This window comes from Ixodes scapularis, unplaced genomic scaffold, assembly GCF_016920785.2.
Source record: "Ixodes scapularis isolate PalLabHiFi unplaced genomic scaffold, ASM1692078v2 PGA_scaffold2__306_contigs__length_199485367, whole genome shotgun sequence".
NCBI classification, from domain to species: Eukaryota; Metazoa; Arthropoda; class Arachnida; order Ixodida; family Ixodidae; genus Ixodes; species Ixodes scapularis.
The window spans coordinates 3,814,113-3,827,879 of NW_024609857.1; the positions used below are offsets into that span (position 1 = coordinate 3,814,113).

At 48.3% G+C, this 13,767-nt stretch overlaps 1 pseudogene; it reads left to right on the top strand.

Annotated features, from left to right (window-relative positions):
• Window positions 1–10,047: 10,047 nt before the first annotated feature.
• LOC121836866 lies at window positions 10,048–10,972 on the top strand (annotated as a pseudogene).
• Window positions 10,973–13,767: the final 2,795 nt, after the last annotated feature.

Here is a 13,767-nt window from a genome sequence, read left to right on the forward strand (position 1 = left end):
GGGGCTAAGCTGATTGGAAAGTTGTTGGTAGCGATGAATTGGCAAGTTCTCAGGTTTGGCCAAAAGTGAACTTGTCGGCGCCCGACCCTCCGCGTTCGTCGCGCCAGTGGATATCGGCCATTACGAGGGACGTCCCGGTTGCTCGCACTCCTGTGCAGGCGGTGCGCGAAGCGAACCGGTGGGTGCCGCTCTTCGAGTTACGAGGCTGGAACAACAAGGTGCGAGGAGCCGGAGTCACGTCGAAGGATCCGTCGGTCGGGGCGACGGGCGTCGCCGAGCCCGCAATCGGCGGCGGCCATCGCCGGCAGTTGCTTTGAATTACGAACCGGCGTAAATGTGGCCACTCCGCGAAACAGGTTATCCGCACCATCGGACGACGCAGTCGAGGCCGCCGAAGGAGCGTCCCCGGCCGACTTGAACGCCGCCGCTTTGTTCCTCCTGGGCGGCGGCATACGCGCCGTCGCAGAAATGCCGATCCAGCCGAGGGATTAGCGACGCGCAGATCAAGATTGGCCCCGAGCCCCTCGCGTCGCCGTATCGACACTGTTTCTCGCCGTCCGTCGCAGGATGGCTGGATGGCGCAGAGCTGCTCTCCGAGCCCGGCGCTGGTGAAGTCACCGGAAGTTCGATGCTTCTTCCCGTCGGGCGTCTGCTGGGCTTCCTAGCGCATTGCGTCAATGTTTTGGTTCGTGCTTTCTCGTGTCTTCGAGTGGGTTTTGATAATCTCGTTTTGAATTAAATCTGGATGATAATCGTTTAAACGGGAGTGGTATGCCCACTTGATCAACAGGAATCTCCAAATTTTCACATCCAATGACGCCGTTAGTGCGCAACAAGCAGGCTCTCTCGAGGTGACAAGAAAACAATTCTGCGCCCTCCACGCTGTTGAAAATAGCACTCGGAAGAGTTAAAAAGTCTGCGAAGCGCTCACTTCCGGAACAAGTCGCTTAGTTAGGCACTGTTAAGCATAAAAGATAAAATAATTGCTAGTTTTGAACACCAACTGTATACAGGCGTATTCATTGACTTAAAAAAAAGCGTTCGATTCAATCAAGCACGATATTCTATTGGGGAAACTCTATAGATGTGGGATTATAGGGAATTCGCTTAGCCTAATAAACAGTTATTTATCTAATCGGTTGCAATATACAGACGTTAATAACGCGAAGTCAAATATGGGTGAAATAAAGTACGGTGTCTCGCAGGGATCTATTCTTGGCCCGCTGTTATTTTTAGTGTATGTCAATGACATAAGTTACATAACTAACGTACCGCTTTCTGGAGACATAATTCTTTACGCTGATGACACTAATATATTTTTTTTCTGGGAAAAACCTACAAGGAGATTGAGCACCATACCAATACGTGGCTCAGAAATGTATCATTATGGCTCATAGCAAATACGCTAGAATTGAATACTAAAAAAAACTAAGTATATTATTTTGAGATCACGCAATAAATGTGTCCGAGCAAGAAATCCTCACACAATATCACGGCGAAATTATTGAACAAGTTGTTTCGCACAAATACCTTGGCGTTTTGTTTCACGAAAACTTAAGCTGGTCTTTTCATGTAGACATACTAAGAACCGAGATCTCGCGCTCCATTGGTTTTATCTGTAGAGTTAGACATTTATTGCCACGTCAAATAAAGAAACGGTAATACTACGCATTGGTTCATTCTCCTCACTACTGCCTACTTTTATGGGGAACAAAAACAAAAACAAATATAGACCACCTATGCACACTGCAAAAGCAAGTCTTGCGTTTAATAGAAAATACACCGTACAGGTCATTCTGCTCCGCTTTTCAGAAAGCACCAGTTATTACATCGCAAAATGTTATAAAAAAGAAATTATCTTTAATCATCTATAATCAAATAAAGTCCGAGCCAACAGCCTTCTTTCAACAGTACCTTTGGAGAGAACATACTTACAATCTTAGATCCACAAATTACTCAAGAGAAAAAGTAGGTACAAACTACGGCAACCAAAAACTATCTAACCAAATACCCATCCTTCTAAATGACCATCCTGATCTGATGGCTATAATCGAAGACAGTGTTTCAATTCAGGCTTTAAAAAGAAACATGAATATGTACTTTCTGTGATATCAAGAGTGACTGCGTTCTCAGTTTTTTTTATTTGTTTTTTAGAGCGTTATGATACGTGCTGTGTCATCTTTTATGCTTATTTTTTTTTATCAAAGAAAGTTATTTGTTATTGTTTTTACCTTTATGCAGTGCTATCCCGTGTGCACTGTTGTGCTTGTGCTTGCTTACGCTTTTTATGCAGTGCTCGGAGCTTTTCTTACTGATCGAGGGCATGGCGCATATGGCGAGTCGTACAAGGTTTCTTTAATGATAAATTTATTTTTTTTCTCAGTTTTGTGCATCGACTAATACCATGAACAGAACATGCGAGAGAGTTTGAGCAGCTACATCCCTGTGTTGTTTTTTAACTGATGTGAGCGCTTAATTCTTCCCGAACACCGATTGACAAGGAGGCGTAGTGCCGTTTCAAACGCAGGAATTCACCTTTTTTTTTTTAACACGATTTGAACCAGGGTTCGCAGTTACCAGAACGATCACATATATTTACACTAGTTGGATGCTTTTATTTCAAGAGCACTACTTGAGAACACATTAAAAAGAACGCGATCAGTAAATTCTAAATCGAAACTTGCGACGCCGAAGTACGCTCAGATATTTCTTCAGTTTCGTTTGGGCTGCATTAGTTTCGAGCCTCTCTCTACATGTGGAAAGCCGCGGTTACTTTGTTATTCATGAATCCGAATATCAAGACGATTCGGCACCAGCTTCATCGATGCGAAGGAAATCAGCACCTCACAAAACTTAATATACACACATTTATAATTCACCGCTACCTTGTTTCAATTTAATGCATACCAGTCTGTGTAACGGCGAGTTCCTCAGCGATATTTGACGCGGAAACGACGACTTTCAGAGCGGCGAAGTAGAATATAAAACACCATACTACTTGCAAAAAAAAAAAAAAAAAAAATCTTAGAATAGACGATTTGCCAGCTTCTCAGCGGGTGCGTTATTATCAGCTTCAAATGCTTCGAATTTAAACGCCAGAAACGCCATGCCTAGTCCGCAATCTCCGCAGCAGCCCGTAGCCCGGCGCCTCGACTCCTTTCACATGATTGTAAACCTGAGACTGGGGCAGGAAGAGAACACAACAGAAGGTAGTAAAAGAGGAGGCCTCTTTTGCCTCCTCTTTTACTTTGCCCCCTCTTTTTCCTCTTCTTTTACTACCTTCTGTTGTGTTCTCTTCCTGCCCCAGTCTCAGGTTTACAATCATGTTTAACTACACCAGCTCGCCTGCACTCTGACTATTTTTTCGACTCCTCTCATTGGTCGTAACCCTGGACAACCGTGTAACGGTTTTAGGTCAAGAATTCTTTTATTCCTTTCTAAAAATAATCGGGACTCTTATATTTTTAAAAATTAGTATTACTGGTGTAATGACTTTGTTTTATAACTATTACTTTTACACGGCGTTCTCTAACGAGAAATCAGAAACATAAAAAGTGTTTAGTTCCTGATATGTGGTGAGGGGCGCTGCCTAACGCCCGATTACCGGAAGTCGGCTTGAGTGGGACCACTGTATGCTTATTCACTGCGGTGTTTCTGTCAAGCTCTTACATGAAATTCATATGTCTACTGTAAAATTGAGTTAGCACCGGCAGTACCCCAAAGCGTCTTTCGTAGCGTGGTGTTGAGCTGAACTGACAGTGCTTCAAAACTGTGACACCGACACGATCGGCCTTCATAACAATCGGCGGAATAAATATTTTTCAACGCTGCCTACTTGCCTACCGCCTGCTAAATGATCGCTTCATTCCCCCAAAACGTCCTGGGTATTTTGAAAACAAATCAGGTGTCTGGTAGCGGCTGTTTCCAAGTTCCAAGCGTCAACACTCATGATCAGAATGGTCGTTTTAATGCTTCGATTTTTTACTTTGGTTTTCTGAATTATTTTTATCATACTTCATCAGCGAGTGAGTAGGCATGCCATTTTATTTTACTATCAGTAATGTGAGCTGGTCTCTTGGCAGTTCTCATTTCAAAACCAGTCTGGACGTTCACGACCTTAGCTGTGACCATTTCGAAAATCGCTTTCCGTAACTATGCAGCAAAAACATTAATCGAAACTATTTTAGCTGCACGCCAGCCCAAAGTATTGTTAAATAACGTTTTCCAAGCCTTTATTTGAGTAAGATACGTTATTGAGATGACTAGCTCTACCATCGAAGCTATCTATGTTGTCGCGTTGCCGGCCCGAAATTCGCTCAGCCAGCGATCGGGGCAACACACGTTGTCCAACACAAGTTGCTGCTGTTTTTGTTGCCGAAAGCTGTCCTACCGAGGCAACATTTTAGTTGTCGTCCATGTTGTCTTGCTGCTGCCGCGATGTGGCAGGTTTGCCGGACAACACGGGGAGTGAGCAACAAGTTGCCCGACCGTTGGACAACGTGTTGTATTGCTGTTGCCGTCGTGTTGCCTCAGTGTGACAGGGCCTTTAGGAAATCGCCTGAGTCTGCCACGTGCGTCTGGAAAGGGCAGTCCCTGGACACTGGAGAGTCTAAGCGTCCGCGCACCCTTCGGACGTTCTCGGGCTTTGCGCGAGCAGGTTGCGGGTCCGTGCTTCCGGCGTGCTCTCGACGGGGTGCGGCGTCGGCGTTCCCGCGCCTTGTTCCCGGGCGTCCGTCGTCTCCGAGCGGGCGACCTCCTTCGACGCCGCATATCTTAATCCGCGTCCTCCCCGGCCGTGAGCGCCCAGAACTCTCCGCCCATGCCTCCGAAGGCTCCGGAACACTCCGCGGACGCGAAGAGCGCCTCATCTCCGCCCCGATCGCGCCGACACCGCCGGGGAGCGCGGGACGAGCGGCGCTTTACCGCGAGCGAGCGAGACGGCCGCGCGGACTTCCCAACTCCCGCGTCGTGCTGTTGCTTGGGCAAAAGTTTCGTCGGTGCTTGAAACGTGCTTCCGGCATCGCGAACCCGGCTAGGGTCGACTTTTCCCAACATTCCCCTCTAACTTCGAGGAGGCGTATCGCGTAAGGAATTACTCTATTGTTGAGACCGGGCCATATTATAAATATTTTTTTCTAAAAAAGAAATATATATTTTTTGGTAGAAGTTGGGCACCCTTGTTTAAGGGACCCTCTAGTGATTTTGGGACAGGTTTGGAATTTACGCTGAAGTGGAGCTTGTGAGAATCGGCCCGCCATCACCGTGAAGGGACGCGGGAACAGGCTCTTTTCTTGGCGTGTTTGCGTTTGCACGTGTGCCCCGGTGTGTGGGTGAACTGGCGACGCTCGTGCGAGCTGGGGCAGGGGACATTTTGGGGGAGGAGAAGAAGACGAGGAGAGCACGTGGTGGGACCTTTTGCAGAGATTCGGAATTTGGCTTCGCTTGTATATAGACGTGTTTTTTTTTTTTTTCTTCCCCTATCCGCGGAGTCCTGTCTGGTTTACTCTTCCGTCAGCGACCATCAGCTGCCTCCGTCGTCGGGTCCCGGCGCAATCTCGAAGTAAGAACATCTTTACTGAGCTCATCGAACATAAGACCAGGAAGGGGAAAAAAAAAATTCTTTTTCTGGAGTTGCGATTTATTTTTGGAGTTCTAAGCAAATTAGGGTGACAAAAACGAGCAAACATTTTTATCTTCGTGCCGTATTAAGGGCAATTAATTGGTTGAAGCTGCTGCGCCGACGACGGGTCCTCTGGCATCCTCTTAGACCCAGGCTCCGAACGAGATCGCGCCGACGTCGTCCACTACGCCGCGTCCAGCGCGCGCTCTGCTCCACATTTTTGTTCCGCTTCCGCCGATCGCTGAATGCGGTCGGAGTAGTGGAATCATGCGATTTGGCTCAGGGGATAGCTGCACCTTGATAGGCTCAAGAAAGAAGCCAAGTATGGGAAAAACGAATTCCAATAAGCCTTTATTTTCTCCCGAATGTCACGCAAATGTCGGCGGAACAAATACAGCGCCGTCGATCGAAGTCGCTCGGCACGAATCCGCCGGCTTTTGTTTGGACGAATCACCACTGGGCATTTGTTGTTTTGAGCGGGAACGGCTGCCGGCCCGTACGACCAGTACAAGGTCATACATAACTTATACATGAGGTATTCCTGAATTGTAATATTTTCTACCTTTGGCACGTCATCCAGCTTCAAGATTTTGCGGAATTTCCGGGCGAGCGCGTCCTGCTCCTTGGGCCTACGAAGCTTCTCGGGGTTACGCCAGTAGCACTCACGGAGTCGTCAAACAGAGAGCACTGATGTGGAAACGAACACACCAAGCACGAGGACACCAAACTGGCCGGTGAGAACGGCTAGCACACGACACACGGCTGGAGCAGTAGATTCAAGTCGCAGGGATAAGCACCCGTGCACTCGTTCCGTTCCGACATCCCGAACGGCGATTCCCGAATAGGGCTGATGGGGGGCTCGGGCGCCCGCAAAACCGCGATTGGCCGGTTGGTCCCGCCGCCACCGCCGCCGCTGGGGGTCGGGCATCTCTACATGTGTTCCATGGTTGTCGTCATTTCTGCACATTGGAAGTATCTTTTTCTCTTTTTTGAACCTTGTGCGGTCCAGCGTCACCGCCGACGATGACAACAAAGTTTGTCGTCGGCAGGAGCCCGGCGGCTCTTGAGTAAAAATATAACCTTTTCCCCTAAGCTCGGAGTCTGTTTATCCCTTTCGTCCTAAACAAAAAACGCGCTACAACCTTTAAGGCTAAAAAAACAAAACAAAAAAAAAACCGACGTTTTGAAAGAATAACGATACTTTTCGGAGTGGTTTGCACTTTATTTAGCGCGCATAAAAGAAATTTGGACGGCTTTTGCCAACAGTGCCCTTCGCAAAGTCGTCCATAAATCGTCACCAGCTGTGCGTTTTGAACACACTGGGGCGTCACCGGACATTCCTGTGTGCCCGATCGAATTAAATGACGCTAGGCTAATAGTTCGTGGGTACTCCTTATTCCCCGAGTACCCCGACTCACTTACGAGGTCACAAGCTAAAAAGAGCGAAAGCTCAAATCTGGTGAGATTTTGCCAAACGGTCGAAGCTTCGCCGGGCGACTCCAGATTCAGGTTTAACTGAAGGCTGGTTTCCAGTCTCGCGACTGCGCTACACTAGGTAACGATGTCACCTTACTCTGGCGGACGAAACTCCTGCTGTCCAAACAACCAATCGGCCGTGTTTCGGTCGTGTGTGGAGCGTATACGTCGACAAACTCAGGGAGATGAGACAAGAGCGCGCGGGGACATCACCACGCCGAGCTCCGGTTGGAATGACTAGTTAGTCGAGCCTTTGCCTGCACTGCACTCGTAGAACGGGTCAGAACTTAGAGCTCAGAAGGCCGGCGTCCGGCGCTTGACTCTCGCATCAAAACGCATTCGACATGCGCAGTGGAGACAAGGGCAGCTTGCTTTCGGTCTACTCACTAATCCTTCCAATCAGAATGTTCTCACGTCCCCTCTCGTCTCGTCCTCTCCTTCAGTTTCCCGGCGCGTAAGAATGACAGATACGCCGATCTACGTGGCGTTCGGGCCGCCGGTGATTCGAATGTCTTCGTTGACGTGCTCACGTGCGGTTACTCGTCGGGGCTACTGGCGCCTGCGGCCGCCCGCACTCGCAGCCACGATTGAAACGTGTTTTAGTGATATCGCGCACCGCAGCAAAGCAACGAGCCCAGTTGCATTGGATAGCTTCAGAGTGCGCTTGACTGCGTTGCGACTGCGAGAAACCAGCTCATCCGTGCTCCCTATGTTGCCTGCCCAGCTGCTCCTGAAACTGGATTGCAAACACACACAAAAACAAAACAGAAAAAAGTGGGTCTATTCTTACGTCCCCTTGTCCCATAGAATACACCCCAAAACTTCAGTTGGACGTATAGAGCGCACTGACGTTTGAACCGACGCTACGCACTTTCACGAGCGGCTTCACAGCCGAGTTTTAGAACTTATTAAAATAGCTAATGTACGTGTGACTGACTGCAAAAAAAGTAATCGGGGTTTCTTTGGCCATACTAAAATTCCTTTTAGTGTTTGATAGGTACTTTAGCTGTTCAATATCACTATGTTATATGATCCTACCGTCACCGAGCCTCTCGTAAAAGTTGGGGCCGTCAGTTCGACGTCCGTACGCTGTACGTGGAACGAAACCAGGGATCTTGCGGTGACTCGCTGCCCTTTCTCGACGTAGCGCAGTAAAACGCCCTCAAACGCAACTGTGTGTATGGGACTTGAGTTCGCCAACCAAGGAGCACCGACTGCACTCAGCTCCGGCCCACTGTGACGCAAATAGCGACGCAAGTTACGTCATTAACGCGCGTGAAGGTAGGGACCTCCTGGAGTCGACGTGACCCCACTAGAGGTGAAGCCAGAAGTGTGGAGGGACATGCCCCCAGAGATGACCGAAATCATGGAGGCGCCAGTGGACAAAAAGGAGAGCTGACTTGGCGCCAACAGCTGTTTTGTTCCCCCTTAAGGCCGGTCCCACCGACCGCGTCGTCCACCTCCGATTCCACTCAAGGTTGTCTCACTTGGCTGGCTTGAGTCGGTACTTCGCCTCCTCTTCTTCCTACCGCCATGTTAACACGTGAGGCGTCAAACGAGGGTTGTCCGCCCGGTGGGCATCGCGCGTTTAGTTTCCGTATCGACAGATTTCCAGAAAAAGAATTTAAAATGATTAATTCACACTGATATCTTAGATTCTCTCTCGAACATAATGTCTGCCTGGCCGTAAAACTCACTTGCACACTCCGCACTGTTCGTGTAGCTTTTACGTGTTTTATTTTTTTATTTGATAAAAACAAATATAACAAAAAAAAAAAAAACAGCTCGTAAAGCATACGCATAAGCACTCCCTCGCGCAGCATCGAGGGATCACGGCTGAAGCTTCCCATTCATCGGCTTTCCGGAAACAAGAATATTTAGCCAGTGCACACCTACCACTGTCGTCGTGACAACCCCCCCCCCCCCCCCCCCCCCCCCCCCACCCCTTGTGTCGAGCAAAACTTCGGTGCACTGAGTGTCGCTTTCACCGTCCCCTTGCCGCATGACCGATTCCTGGGTCCCATCACGCACATTAGCCTCCAAGTCCGATGAACTCACCGTCTTCAATACCGCCTCGCCAGGAGTAAAATGCCGTTCATTTGTCTCACAACTTTTCCAGGGCTACAAGAGGCCTTGTCGACAAACCTTGCTCCAGAAAAAAAAAAGAAGCTCGAATAGCAAGCGTGGCCTTCGTCCCCTGCGTGGCTTCCGGATGTGCTGACGAACCTTACTACACTCCTCCCATATAACGCCGACACAGGCGCAGTGCTTACGACCGAGGCGACGACGAGAGAAGACGCTGGAACTCTGGCGCCATCTAACACACTAAAGGCTCTGATATATAGTTTCGACGTTGAGCGTCGCGAACGCTGCACAAAACGCGCGCCTTTCATTTGCCGCGAGCAGGAACTCGATATCTGCGACCAGTCAGCATCGGTGTGCACCGCGCCACGCCGCGTTTGCTACGCTCGACGTCGAAGTATAACGGAGCTTTAAGGGTTTGCGCTATTTGGGAGATCAAATGTACCTGCCACCCATGAGAAATGTTCCTTTACAACATTAACGAAAGCTTTTCGAGCCGAGAAAGAAAGAATATTCGGGCGTGCCAAGTGTTCCACGGCTGTCCGACGGCACCAAATGCGTTTTCTCGTAAAAACAATTCAAGAGGTTTCGAGGCACACGGTCGTAAGCAGACGCAAGTGTGTGCCTGTCTTGCACATCACGTGTGAGGGGGATTGGCTGCAGGGTGGTGGGTAACTGTTCTGAACCTGACGCAAAGAATTGTGTCACTACCTTTATCGTGTCTTTTACTTTTCAGCATGTTGAACAACTCATACAGAACGAAGATAAGCTTTCGATTTTCCATTGCAATGTACGTAGTTTACGAAAAAAAACTTCAATTCTTTAGTTGGGCATGTTTCCCAGCTTGTGCCTGGCTTTGATGTAATCGCATGGCTACAATTTATCATTTCTTCCACGTGATGTGCGTACGAGAGGTGGAGGCGTCGCGTTCTTTGTAAAAGAAAATATTGTTTTCCAGGTTTTATCGCCTGCCACTATTAGTGCACGATGTCATTGAAGCACTTTTTATAAAGCTTGATTGTGGCGTAATAGTCAGTGTAGTGTATCGACCTCCAAGCTCGTTAGTAAACTTCTTTCTTGTAAAATTCGAGGCAGTACTTAAGGCATCGTCTAATGAACAGACTGATCGCACTGTGGTTGTTAGATACTTTAATATTGATCTGGCCAGTGATACGCATATACCTATACGCTGCTTTTAGAATCTTTCAACTTACGCAACATCATTACTGAACCTACTCGCATTACTAGCACCTCCAATAGACTAATTGATCAATCTCTTCGCGATACTGCTACGGATGTCCATGCCGATGTTTACTCAAGCTTGATAGCTGACCACTAGGACATTTTTCTTGTTTTACAAAAAGAGATCATTCATGAAAGAAAATCTTGTCGTGCTGAACAGCTCACTAAAATAGATTATGCGCAGCTTCGCAGGGTGTTAGAACGACTAGATATATACTCCACTAATAATCAAAATGTTCACATCAAATGCTGGAAATTCCTTAATAGTCTCAAAAGCGCGATTATGTTGAGTGTTGTAAAAAAGACGTCTAGTAAATACAATGTACCGGTCTGTCCTTGGAAGACCAGCCAAAGTTTAGGGGCACGAAAGAAAAAAGATAAATGGTATCATAAATGGACACAGCACAAAAAAAAAAAAAAAAAAAAACTATTTAAGGCTTTAAGCCCATTCAAACATTTCAGGAACACATGAGTTTTTATGCTGAGAAAAAAAAAGAAAGAAAGAATATTACTCAACTAAAATTAGGCAAGCGGATGGAAACATTAAAATAATTTGGGACATAGTCAATGATGCGATTGGCCTTCGTGCAAATAAATATGTATTACCTGATTTAATCGAACAGAAGACGGTAGGCACATTTAAGGATTATTTTACTAATATAGGGCCTCTCCCCTAGCAGCGCAGTTGCCGTACGTTCCTGATCCTCAGCAGTCATTGACACCGATTACAAATAGCTTTGTAATGCAAGAAATTGAAGTTAATGAAACAATATCAGTAAATGGGAACCTTAGAACAGGTAAAGCCGCATGACTGGATACAATTCCTATTAAACTATTAAAAGATAATTTTTATTTAACCGATCGTTAAGATGTGCACGACGGGGTCAATTTCCTATTATGACAGGCTGATATATTAGCAATATAAAAGCGCCGCCGGAATGCTAGCTAACCTTGAACACACTCTACACTCCTTTCCATCGTTATTTTGCTTAGAATTGCTTAGAAAAGAAAGATTTGGGCCTGAAATACAGCGACGTTTAACATCGTTCAGTGGTAAAGAAAAATGCTGTAACTAAAGCAATTACGCTTTCCCAATATTAACAAAAGGTATATACTATCCGGTACAACCAAAATAACAAAAGTTATTTACGTTTTTGGGCGAAGAGACAAAATGCACGCGCGTTTTCCCATAGGAATGCACAGGAGCACTGCAAAAGTATACTGGTTGCTGTCTGCTTCAGTTTGCCTCCCGGAAGTCGCGTAGACACTAGCGCCAGTTGAACCTCTAGCGTACATTACAATAACTCTGTGGGAGAGCCACGTGACGCCGAAACACACTTTTCCCGAGCGAACAAGTCTGTTTCGGGTCCTGGCCGCTGTACAAGCTGTGCGCTGACATCCAGGTACTCCGAGAAATGGTTCTTGGATGCTTTGTGCTACCAGATCCTCGCGCTCCGATTCTGCGACCGGGCACTCTATGGTGCCGTCGTCGAACTGCCGGGCTTTGTGAGTATAGAGGAGGCTATGTCCTTGCATTCTCCTCGATGCTCGGGTAATTTAGCAATATGTCTATCTCGTTGCACGGCCCCTTCAAGTTCTAGACAGTAGACGTCTTTCACGGGCCCCATTGTTAGGATGTTGGACAGCGCGCAAACACCAAGACCGAGTGCTGAGCGTTCGATGGGATTTTCTAAAAGACGCTGGAATATACCATGTGCGAAAATCCCCCAAAACTCATCTGATTCTCTTTTTCTGATAAAGGACTTTGTCATTTATATTACCGCAAAATCGAAGCGAGGAAGAGCCCGGCGGCAACGGGGACGTGGAATTTTGACGGACCAGTTGCATCATATAGAAATTTCCTTCTTCCTGGTTTTTCCCCGCGACGCTATTGCTCATGCTATCCGGAAGCGCGAGACAATAAAGCGTCATGGATGTCGGGGTTGTCAGTGGCCCCTTTCAAACAAACGTATTTTGTTTTGTTTTTGAGGGGGGGGGGGGGGGGGAGGGGGGGTCGAAATTACACCGGGAGGAAAGCTAGATTTTGTATGCACAAATATCCGCCTATGTGGGCAAATAATTTTTTTTTCTTTTTGCTCCCGTTTTGTTAAAGTTGAGGCTTGGGCGAGTTGGTATATACATCGGAATGAAAAACAGCGGTACGTCCGTGTCACTTCTTTGTCTGGTCCTCGCCTTTTCGCGCTGTTTTTAATCCCGTTTTGTGTTTGTTTTGCTAAAGCTTGCTCGTTGACACGCCTCCAACCGCTTATTGGTGAACAAGCGCTATGACACACAAGAGCTGCGGGAAGCGCGCGTGCGCAGAGAGTCATTTCCCGAAGAGCGTTGCGTCTGCGCGCTCTCCTTTCGAGCGCCACCGCTTCTGCCTGACGTCAGCGAGATTGGCGTTCCGTTTACGAGCGAGCGCGTTTGCCCGGTGGAGGCGTCGCTAATCTCCCGCTTGAGGCCGTCTCCTAAGTAACCAAAATAAGGGGGAAAAAGAAGACACGAGCAAAACAATGTTCGTCTCAGTTCCAGGAATACATTGTGAAGCCAAGCGATATGTTACAAGCCAGGCACGAAATCGGGTAATAATTAGCGGAGCCAGAAAAAGTGCCGTCGGACCGGTGTCCCGGCACGCATCTCGAGATTCCCTCGGCCGACTCTATCGGCCGAAATCGGAGCAACACTCCGGCAGAGGAAGAAGGGGCCCGCTGTTGCCGAGTCGGCACGTAGACACGCGCGAGACCGAATTTATGTTGGCGTGATCCGAGATCGAAATTCAAAACGCGAGGACTGGCGCCCGAGTCTGGCCTATATTTAAGTGGCTCGGCAAACAAAGCGCGCGCCACCAGAAACCCAATAGCCGGCGTTCTCGTATTTTCGCGTATAAAGCGGCTGGACTTCCTGCCTGGCGAAGGAAGGGGACAGAAAAACACGCGTGGAAAAGGCTTCCTCTCGGGGCGAGCTCTTCTGTCCAGCCAAGTATGCCGACTTGTTTTGGTCTCTTTCTGGGCTGACGTATTTATCCGGCAGGCCGCAGCCGGAGGGCCACTTAGCGCGCCGCTCGACGCATACTAATGCCGCTCTGGCCGCCGCCTGTTTTGTCGCCGGGTGGAACTTGTTGGGGCCGCTGCCCGCCGCGGAGCCGCCGGAGACGCGACGTGCTCAGGCCTCCGGGCTCGGACGCGCGCCGGACACGGGCAGGGGTCCAAGCGCTCGGTATCGTCAGAGTTCATCGTGGCCGAGTGAATCGTGAGACTGGCTCGAAGCACCGAAGGGCGCTTCTAATAAGAGCTCGAAGACGGGTTTGCCCCGATTCTTAAAATCTCGACGTGTATGCACGCGTC